Below are 12056 nucleotides of genomic sequence, written 5' to 3'. Positions count from 1 at the left end.
TGACATTACTAAATGGGCCCAGGAATACTTTCTGAAACCACTGTCGGTAAACACAATCCGCCGTGCCATCAGCAGATGCCAACTAAAGCTCTATCATGCAAAAAGGAAGCCATATGTGAACATGGTCCAGAAGCGCCGTCATGTCCTGTGGGCCAAGGCTCATTTAAAATGGACTATTTCAAAGTGGAATAGTGTTTTATGGTCAGACGATTCCAAATTTGACATTCTTGTTGGAAATCCCGGACGCCGTGTCCTCCGGGCTAAAGAGGAGGGAGAGCTTCCAGCATGTTATCAGCGTTCAGTTCAAAAGCCAGCATCTCTGATGGTATGGGGGTGCATAAGTGCATACGGTATGGGCAGCTTGCATGTTTTGGAAGGCTCTGTGAATGCTGAAAGGTATATAAAGGTTTTAGAGCAACATATGCTTCCCTCCAAACAATGTCTATTTCAGGGAAGGCCTTGTTTATTTCAGCAGGACAATGCAAAACCACATACTGCAGCTATAACAACAGCATGGCTTCGTCGTAGAAGAGTCCGGGTGCTAACCTGGCCTGCCTGCAGTCCAGATCTTTTACCTATAGAGAACATTTGGTGCATCATTAAACGAAAAATACGTCAAAGACGACCACGAACTCTTCAGCAGCTGGAAATCTATATAAGGCAAGAATGGGACCAAATTCCAACAGCAAAACTCCAGCAACTCATAGCCTCAATGCCCAGACGTCTTCAAACTGTTTTGAAAAGAAAGGGAGATGCTACACCATGGTAAACATGCCCCGTCCCAACTATTTTGAGACCTGTAGCAGAAATCAAAATTGAAATGAGCTCATTTTGTGCATAAAATTGTAAACTTTCTCAGTTTAAACATTTGCTATGTTATCTATGTTCTATTGTGAATAAAATATTGGCTCATGTGATTTGAAAGTCTTATAGTTTTCATTTTATTAAAATTTAAAAAACGTCCCAACTTTTCCGGAATTCGGGTTGTAGAAGCATATTAGTATGTTATGTGTAAGCCAGGTTAAAGAGATAGGTCTTTAATCTAGATTTAAACTGCAAGAGTGTGTCTGCCTCCCGAACAATGGTTATTCCAGAGTTTAGGCGCCAAATAGGAAAAGGATCTGCCGCCCACAGTTGATTTTGATATTCTAGGTATTATCAAATTGCCTGAGTTTTGAGAACGCAGCGGACGTGGAGGATTATAATGTAACAGGAGGTCATGTAAATACTGAGGTGCTAAACCATTCAGGGTTTATAAGTAATAAGCAATATTTTAAAATCTATACAATATTTGATAGGGAGCCAGTGCAGTGTTGACAGGACCGGGCTAATATGGTCATACTCCTGGTTCTAGTAAGAACTCTTGCTGCTGCATTTTGGACTTGCTGTAGCTTGTTTACTAAGTGTGCAGAACAACCACCCAATAAAGCATTACAATAATCTAAACTTGAGGTCATAAATGCATGGATTAACATTTCTGCATTTGACATTGAGAGCATAGGCCGTAATTTAGATATATTTTTGAGATGGAAAATGCAGTTTTACAAATGCTAGAAATGTGGCTTTCTAAGGAAAGATTGCTATCAAATAGCACACCTAGGTTCCTAACTGATGACGAAGAATTGACAGAGCAGCCATCAAGTCTAAGACAGTGTTCTATGTTAATGCATGCATGAGTTTTTAGGTCCTATAATTAACACCTCTGTTTTTTCAGAATTTAGCAGTAAGAAATTACTCGTCATCCAGTTTTTTACATTGACTATGCATTCCATTAGTTTTTCAAATTGGTGTGTTTCACCGGGGCATGAAGAAATATAGAGCTGAGTATCATCAGCATAACAGTGAAAGCTAACACCATGTTTCCTGATGATATCTTCCAAGAGTAACATGTAAAGCGTGAAGAGTAGCGGCCCTAGTACTGAGTCTTGAGGTACTCCATACTGCACTTGTGATCGATATGATACCTCTTCATTCACTGCTATGAATTGATGGCGATCATATAAGTATGATTTAAAAACCATGCTAATGCACTTCCATTAATGTCAACAAAGTGTTCAAGTCAATGCAAAAGAATGTTGTAGTCAATACTGTCAAACGCAGCACTAAGATCCAATAGAACTAATAGAGAGATACAACCACGATCAGATGATAAGAGCAGGTCATTTGTAACTCTAAGGAGAGCAGTCTCAGTACTATGATACGGTCTAAATCCTGACTGGAAATCCTCACAGATATCATTTTTCTCTAAGAAGGAACATAATTGTGAGGATACTACATTTTCTAGTATCTTGGACAGAAAAGGGAGATTCGAGATGTGTCTATAATTAACTAGTTCTTTGGGGTCAAGTTGTGTTATTTTAATGAGAGGCTTAATAACAGCCAGTTTGAATGTTTAGGGGACATATCTTAATGACAGTGAGGAATTAATAATAGTCAGAAGAGGATCTATGACTTCTGAAAGCACCTCTTTTAAGAGCTTAGATGGTATAGGGTCTAACATACATGTTGATTGGTTTAGATGATTTAACAAGTTTAGACAATTCTTCCTCAGGGGGTCTATAGTGCACGGTCTGATGCGATACTATAGCTGACGGCTTAATGGTTACAATTTTATCTCTAATAGTATTGGGAAATGTCAACACTTGTTGAGGCTTTATTTTTCATTAATTTAGCCACTGTATTGAATAAATACCTGGGGTTATGTTTGTTTTCTTCTGAAAGAGAAATAATTGGATCTAGCAGTTTTTAATGCTTTTCTATAGGATAGGTTACTTTCCCGCCAAGCAATACGAAATACCTCTAGTTTTGTTTTCCTCTTGCTGCACTCCATTTTTCGGGCTGCTCTCTTTATGGTGCGAGTATGCTCATTATACCATGGTGTCAGACTGGTTTCCTTAACCTTCCTTAAGCGTAAAGGAGCAACTGTATTTAAAATGCTAGAAAAGAGTGTCTTTTGTGGTAGAAGTGATGGTTCTATCATACTTGTAACAAGAAGTAGAATTTACAATTTTGGCTATATGAAATTTGCACAAAACTAAATAATGATCTGAGATATTATCACTTGGCTGCATAATTTCAACACCATCAATTCCATGTGACAGTATTAAATCTAGAGTATGATTTCGACAATGAGTAAGTCCTGAAACGTGTTGTCTAATCCCAATAGAGTTCAGAATGTCTATAAATGCTGATCCCAATGCATCTTTTTCATTATAAGTCATCAATTCATGTCACCTTTATTTATATAGTGATTTAAACAAAATACAGTGCGAAAGCAACTGAACAACATTAATTGGGAAAACAGTGTGTCAATAATGCAAAATAAATAAATAAAATAAATAAAAAACTGTCCTTTTATCTCCTAGTTCTTCTTTTAATTTTCAAATTCAGATTTCAAAATGTCTTTTCACTCAGACTGTGCACTCAAGTTACCCAACATGTTGGAAATATTGAACTGTTAAAAAAAAGAAAAAGAAGAAGAAAAAAAAACCTTGCTAATGTAAATTGAGCAGGTCAAGAATTTAAGTCAAAGTCTACTACATTGCTCACATTTAAAGGTTCACACTTTTTCGTTTTCTATTATGCTGGTGTGCACACTAACTAACTAATCTGTGTGTTAGTTACAACATTATTCTCCTCCCTTCACCTGAAGATCCATTCTTACACAAATTTCAGCACACGTTTAGGGGTGTAAAGGGGTTAGTGAAAGGGCAAGTTACTTCAGTCTTGTAATGTGCACCTGACCTTAAACAGCTAATGCTGCAAGATGTAAATTTGGGTTCTGGTTCTGAAAAAAGATTTTGGGAGGTAAATATCTGTGTTTGAGAAACACTCCTACATTGGCCAACAGTTGTTCATAGTTTTTGAAATATACTGTAGTATATTCAGTCTATGAGAAAAACTCCTCTGAATGTTTCATCATGTTCTATTTACAGAGGTCAGTTATTTACAGGAGTGACAAATTTTTATTTGATTAAGCACTTACAGTAAGTGATAACTCACTCATTTGATTCACATCACATTTACACCACAAACCATCTGAAATATCTTTAGCAAGATACCTGCATACTAAGAATCTACATAATTTAAAACTCTGTATCTGAGACATCTCTGAACATCAAGAGCAACAAAAACAGTAGTGCTGCATTCTGAGTCCCTACAGGGTCCCTTTGGTTAGAGCAACCTAATGGTTAGAAAGTTGGACTTGTAACCCGAAGGTTGCAGGTTCGAGTCTCGGTGCCGGCAGGAGTTGTAGATGGGAGGGAGTTAATGAACAGTGCTCTCTCCCACCCTCAGTACCCATGAATGAAGTGCCCTTGAACAAGGCACTGAACCCCCAGTTGCTCCCTGGGCACTGAATATATAGCTGCCCACTACTCCGGGTGTGTGTTCACTTCTCAAGGGTGTGTGTGTGTGTGTGTGTGCACTTGGATTGGTTAAATGCAGAGCACCAATTTCGAGTATGGATTACCATACTTGGCAAATGTCACGACTTTCACTTTTCACTTTCTTTCACTGATGTTCACTTTACTTGACAAAAACCATTAATTTGTAAGAACCTGCAAAGTTAGGTTGCACATATTTGGATTTTAAAGTTTCTGATGAATACAAATCTAGTAGTGTTATACCAAACTGCTTCACAACAACTTCCCATAAACCTTGCATTTCCATTTAAATGGCTCTAATGATTATTATACATGATTATTTTAATGGAATAACAAAATTAATTATAAATTATTATAGATAAATTAATGAAGAATAAATGAAAGAAAGTAAAACACAACACAAATGTATGGTTGCACTCATGAAGCAAAACACAGTTTGCATTTAAGGATTCTTTGATCCTTCTGGTTTAATAAAATATATTTGTAAATAAATATAACCATACGCTTATGTAATATACATGGCATATAATACAGTGCCCTTCAGTAATATTGGCACCCTTGGTAAATACGAGCAAAGGCAACTGTGAAAATAAGTCTGCATTGTTTATCCTTATCTGATCTTTCTTTTAAAAAATTAACAAAATTGTAACCTATTGTAACCGTAATGAGCTGATGGTATTGTAGCCATCTGTTCCATATTAATGTATTCTGACTCTCTAACACATTCTGCACTCAAAGACCAGAATGTGGGTAAACAAGGACCTTCGTTTTACAACATCTTCCAACATAATTCACCATTTGGGCAACATCCTGGCGTGGGTGAAAGTTATTACACCTATTGAGACTGTCCAGGGATACCCATGCGAGCCTCAAAGAAGAAACAAAACACCCACATTCCTAAGCACACACACACAAATGAACTTTTCTTTACGCTCTTTATGTAAGTCCTTAATAATATGTATTTTGAACCGGTTTGTGTGTTGCATAAAATGGTTAATCCTTGTTATGCGATGATTATAAATTGCTGACTTATAAATTGGAAATGTTTCTCCTAATTTTAATGTTCTCAAATAGAATCATGAGTTGTAACCCTACCCCCTGAGCAGGTCGTAAAACTTTATGACCTAACAAACAGGACAGGAAAGCTAACTCTTAGAAAAGAGAAGAGTACCCTTTTGTTTTCTCAATGTATCCTAAATGTATTGAGTATTGCCTTTTTGTGCAGTAGATGATTGTGCAGGATTCCCCATATAAATTGTAGTATCTGCAAATTTATCATGTGTTAATCAAACTTTAAATGTGTGCAATTCTGCACATGAATGTAACGTCGTGTTTCTATCAGTTATATATGTTATTTTTGGTATCAGTTTAATCGTCATGCTTTGATGGACTCACTTATATAAAGGAAATTTATCAAAAATGTATTAATCTGGAATTACGAACTTGCTAGAATATCACTGCTGAAATCTGATTAGCCAGAACTTATTAGAGTGGGTGTTTCCCCAGAGACAAAGGAACTTTTTCCTGCTTCAGTTCGCGGACGTTCATTGGTTGTTCACGCGAACAGAGGCGTGAACCAGTCGAGCTATAAGGACTGACCCAGGAAGTTCTTCCCTCTCTTACTCTCTCTTACTTGGCTCTTACTCTCATGGCTCCTTCGGGAGTTTTCATCTCGTTGTTTTCGTTTCTTTTCATTACTAAGTTTATTCAACTATTCGCCTCTCCACACGAGAAAGACTGAAACATTGCTTTGTTGAACCTTTCAAATATACCGCACGATTCCGCAGCAGCACTGGAAGACACGAAAGAACACGCCTAGCTACAGGACCACGCTCACGCTGCTCACACGCACGCTGGTCTGGCAGTTGACAAAGAGACACAGCAGCACTGGAAGACATGAGAGAACAAGCCTAGCTACAAAGGACCAGCTTACACGCACGCTTGTCTGGCAAGTCACAAAGAGACACATGCAAGTATCATTCTCTATGGAGATTTAAATGCTGCTTAAAGTTTGTCTATTACCTTTTCAAGGTGATTTGATTCGTTGTTGTCTTTCAAGGGTTACTGTCTGTGAGTTTGCATAACTGAGCGCGTGATTCTGTGATCACGCCTATTCTCTCATTCAGCCTCTCTCACTCATTCTCTCTCTCTCTCTCTCTCTCCCTCTCCCTCATTTGGATTCTGTTATGTCTTGTACAAAGTTTACTGTCTTTATTGTCATACGCGTATTTACCCTGTGTGATTTGTAGTTTGATGTATTATTAGTTCAATTATTAAAAACCAATATATATTCATGATTGCCTCCGACTGAAACGCTCACTTCACGAGTCAATGAAATGTCTGATCTTTAGCTACAACTCTTTACTTTTTAATAACCTACATTTCATAATGATAGGATAATGTTTTCATGGCCAGAGAATATTTTTCCTTGAATTATAAGAAGTGATAACTTTATTGAAAATTGATAAGTTAATCTTACGGCCGTTTGCTGGACAAACCACTGTTTGATTTGCGGTAATTTACAGTAAGAGATATCACTATAATTGATATGAAGAATGGAATATTGATATATTAATGAGTAAATTACAGTGCCTTGTAATGAGTTATTGATATATGCAATTGAGCTATTTTTCATCTTCAATAATTTTAATGTAACTGTCATATGAGATATATATATTAATCATATTCCTGATTAATTATTCAAATTCCCTATATATCATTTGAGTTAATTATTATGTACAACCCAGTGCGGCTACACTATCATTTAAGTCAACCAAATGAAAGTTGGGGGAAAATCTCATTGTGAAAAAAATGCTTTCTCTAGTTCATGTTGGCCATAATTATTGGCACCCAATTATGTCCTTTCCCCAAGATAACAGCTTGGAGTTTTCTCCTATAATGCCTGACGAGTTTGGAGAACACCTGATTAGAGATCAGAGACACCTTCCTTCATCCAGAATCTCTCCAGATCCTTCAGAATACCAGCTCCATGTTGGTGCGTCTCCTCTTCAGTTCACTTCACACATTTTTCTAGGGTTCAGGCCAGAGGACTGGGACGGCCATGGCAGAAGCTTCATTTTGTGTTCAGTGACCCATTTTATGTGTTTATTTTGATGTTTGTTTTAAATTATTGTCTTGATGGAAGATCCAGCTCATTATAAGATTTCTAACAGAGGCAGTCAGGTTTAGAGTTTTTATCTGTTGGTATTTGATACAATCCATGATGCCATGCATCTGAACAAGAAACCCAGGACCTCCAGCAGAAAAACAGGTCCACAACATTAAAGATCCAGCCGTATACAAATGCTGGTCATATAATTATTTCACTAATTCCATTCAAAAAGTGAAACTTTTATATTATATTTATTCATTACACACAGACTTTCAAATGTTTATTTATTTTAATTTTTATGATTATAGCTGACAACGAAGGAAAATCCCAAATTCAGTATCTCAGAAAATTAGAATATTACTTAAGACCAACACAAAGAAAGGATTTTTAGAAATCTTGGCCAATTTAAAAGTATAACCATGAAAAGTATAAGCATGTACAGCACTCAATACTTAGTTGGGGCTCCTTTTGCCTGAATTACTGCAGCAATACGGCGTGGCATGGAGTCGATCAGTCTGTGGCACTGCTCAGATGTTTTGAGAGCCCAGGTTGGTGTGAAAGTGGCCTTCAGCTCTTCTGCATTCTTGGGTCTGGTATATCGCATCTTCCTCTTCACAATACCCCATAGATTTTCTAAGGTCAGGCGACTTTGCTGGCCAATTAAGAACAGGGATACCATGGTCCTTAAACCAGGTACTGGTAGCTTTGGCACTGTGTGCAGGTGCCAAGTCCTGTTGGAAAATGAAATCTACATCTCAATAAAGTTGGTCAGCAGCAGGAAGCATGAAGTGCTCTAAAACTTCCTGGTATACGGCTGCATTGACCTTGGACCTCAGAAAACACACTGGACCAACAACCAGCAGATGACATGGCACCCCAAACCATCACTGACTGTGGAAACTTTACATTTTGCCTCTTCTCTCTTCCTCCAGACTCTGGGACCCTGATTTTCAAAGGAATTGCTAAATTTACTTTCATCAGAGAACATAACTTTGGACCACTCATTACCAGTCCAGTCATTTTTGTCTTTAGACACTTCTGATGCTGTCTGTTATTCAAGAGTGGCTTGACACAAGGAATGCGACAGCTGAAACCCATGTCTTGCATAAGTCTGTGCGTAGTGGTTCTAGAAGCACTAACTCCACCTGGAGTCCACTCTTTGTGAATCTCCACATTTTTGAATGGGTTTTGTTTCACGATCCTCTCCAGGGTGTGGTTATCCCTATTGCTTGTACACTTTTTTTCTACCACATCATTTCCTTCCCCTTCGCCTCTCTATTAATGTGCTTGGACAAAGAGCTCTGTGAACAGCCAGCCTCTTTTGCAATGACCTTTTGTGTCTTGCCCTCATTGAGCAAGGTGTCAATGGTCATCTTTTGGACAACTGTCAAGTCAGCAGTCTTCCCATGATTGTGTAGCCTACAGGACTAGATTGAGAGACCATTTAAAAGCCTTTGCATGTGTTTAGAGTTAATTAGCTGATTAGAGTGTGGCACCAGGTGTCTTCAATTTTGAACCTTTTCACAATATATATTTTTTGAGATACTGAATTTGGGATTTCCCTTAGTTGTCAGTTATAATCATCAAAATTAAAAGAAATAAACATTTGAAATATATCAGTCTGTATGTAATGAATGAATATAATATACAGGTTTCACTTTTTGAATGGAATTATTGAAATAAATCAACTTTTTGATGATATTCTAATTATATGACCAGCACCTGTATTTAACCTGGGGTACATGGGTTACCCTTTTATCTCTGTTTGTAAACCATCTGGTGGGTTTGCTGCCAAAAAGCTCTTTTTTTTTGTTTTATGTGACCATAGAAGTTCCAGTCGTGTCTGACAACTGAATATGCTGGAGTTTGTTTTTGGATGAGCAGAGATATTTTTTTCTTGAAACCCTCCCTGACATGTGGTGATTTTCTGACACGAAAGTTTTTGGCAGTGACCTAAATTTTGTGTTTTTTTACAAAGTTTGCTGCTTAAACTGTAGGGGTGTTCATTTACATTTTTTCTAGATTATTGTGTAGAGTGATCAGATGCATTTTAAATAATTGCTAAAAGCTTCATTGGACAACCCCCCCTCCCCCCAAAAAAACTTTAAAAATAAAAATAAAATAATAATAAATACAAATTTCACTGTTTTTTGATCCTGACACAAAATGACCAGCTAACATTAATTGATTAATCATATCAACAACACATGTGAAAGTGTGAATAAGCACTAGTCAGGTTAATCACTATCATACTAATTATATTGTAAGAGCAGACTGATTGTTATAAAAGGAGGGAAGAAGCGCTTCCAATCGTTGTTAGCAATGGTTACCTGCAAAGAAACATGCACAGCCATCATCGTTTTGCATCAAAATGGCCTCACATGCAAGGAAACTGCTACAAAGAATATAGCATCTGAAAGAACCATTTACCAGATCATCAAAAACTTAAAGGAGAGAGGTTCTTCAGGACATCCCAGAGTGTGCAGCAAGTGCCAAGACCATCAGGGGGGCGCAAGGACTGAAGTTGAGAACCGCTGCTCTACACTGCTCAAAACTAGCGTTTAATTTGTTAGTGGCGAATCCTGTACATATGTAAACGTACTTACAGACTGTGAGTCAGAACAGCCAGCATTGTAGTCTTCTCTCCCAGGATCGGAAAAAAGTCCTCCATAAAATGTGCTGCACACTAAATATTTGGGTTGAACTGTTCTGGAACAGTGCTGTAAATACAGTCGTGGCCAAAAGTTTTGAGAATTACGTAAATATTAGTTTTCAAAAAGTTTGCTGCTAAACTGCTTTTAGATCTTTGTTTCAGTTGTTTCTGTGATGTACTGAAATATAATTACAAGCACTTCATACGTTTCAAAGGCTTTTATCGACAATTACATGACATTTATGCAAAGAGTCAGTATTTGCATTGTTGGCCCTTCTTTTTCAGGACCTCTGCAATTCGACTGGGCATGCTCTCAATCAACTTCTGGGCCAAATCCTGACTGATAGCAACCCATTCTTTCATAATAACTTCTTGGAGTTTGTCAGAATTAGTGCGTTTTTGTTTGTCCACCCGCCTCTTGAGGATTGACCACAAGTTCTCAATGGGATTAAGATCTGGGGAGTTTCCAGGCCATGGACCCAAAATTTCAACATTCTGGTCCCTGAGCCACTTAGTTATCACTTTTGCCTTATGGCACGGTGCTCCATCGTGCTGGAAAATGCATTGTTCTTTACCAAACTGTTGTTGGATTGTTGGAAGAAGTTGCTGTTGGAGGGTGTTTTGGTACCAATCTTTATTCATGGCTGTGTTTTTGGGCAGAATTGTGAGTGAGCCCACTCCCTTGGATGAGAAGCAACCCCACACATGAATGGTGTCAGGATGATTTACTGTTGGCATGACACCGGACTGATGGTAGCACTCACATTTTCTTCTGCGGACAAGCCTTTTTCCAGATGCCCTTAACAATCGGAAAGGGGCTTCATCGGAGAATATGACTTTGCCCCAGTCCTCAGTGTAATGGCATGTTATGGCCACAGTGGGGCACTGAAGATGTTTGAAGTGTAGAGTGATTATGACGGGGAAGAAGAATAAAAGTTATCTGCTTACATCCTGATAGTTGTGTCCTTGAATACAAAGTTATAGAGGAACAATACATGGTGTCAGAAGTGGGATAACCCACGACACACAGAGTCTAGTGGTACAGACAAGAAGTCGGAGCAGCTTTAATGGTGTGTAGAGTGAAAACGCGGGACCTGTAGAGTAAGAGAAAGAGCGAGTCGGCGAGAGCAATAACAGCTAGCGGCAAGCTAAAAACACACAGGATGGACCACATATTCACATATCACACCACCGGGATCATTCGACTTTGAGCCAAGCTCGTGGCCCGCATGGATCAAAAGGTTTGAACGCTTCAGAATGGCGTCTGGACTGAAAGAAAAAGACGGCGCATACCAGGTGAATTCTCTCATCTACTATACAATGGGGGATAAGGCTGATGATATTCTGAGCTCGCTGCAGTTGACGGATGAGAAAGAAAAGGACTTTGACGAGGTAAAAAAAGCCTTTGATGAACATTTTGTAGGAGTACATAAAGTAATTTATGAACGAGCCAAGTTCAATAAACAATGTCAAGACGTCGGCGAATCTGCAGAAAACTTTATCACCGCAGTGCACAAGTTAGCTGAACATTGTAGATATGGCGTCTTACGTGAGGAAATGATTCGAGATAGAATTGTTGTCGGCATACGTGATGCTAAATTGTCTGAAAAACTTCAGCTCAACCCAAAGTTGGATTTAGCTACAGCTATAGTTCAAGTGAGGCAGCACGAGGAAGTGAAAAAGCAACAAGCTGTTCTGTGGTCAGCTGATTCACCAGGACAAATGGATGCACTGTCTCATAACAGTAAAAGTCTGGCTCATAGAAACAATATTTCCAACGCGGAAGCTATTCTCAGCCTCAGCCTACCTCATCAAAGCCAAAACAGTGTGGGAAGTCGTTGAGTGTAGAAAATGTCACAAGAGGGGACACTTTGCGGAAGTGTGCAGATCAGCTCAAAAGATGGAT

Source organism: Carassius carassius, chromosome 29, assembly GCF_963082965.1.
Source record: "Carassius carassius chromosome 29, fCarCar2.1, whole genome shotgun sequence".
NCBI classification, from domain to species: domain Eukaryota; kingdom Metazoa; phylum Chordata; class Actinopteri; order Cypriniformes; family Cyprinidae; genus Carassius; species Carassius carassius.
Note: the sequence above shows the minus strand (reverse complement) of the source record.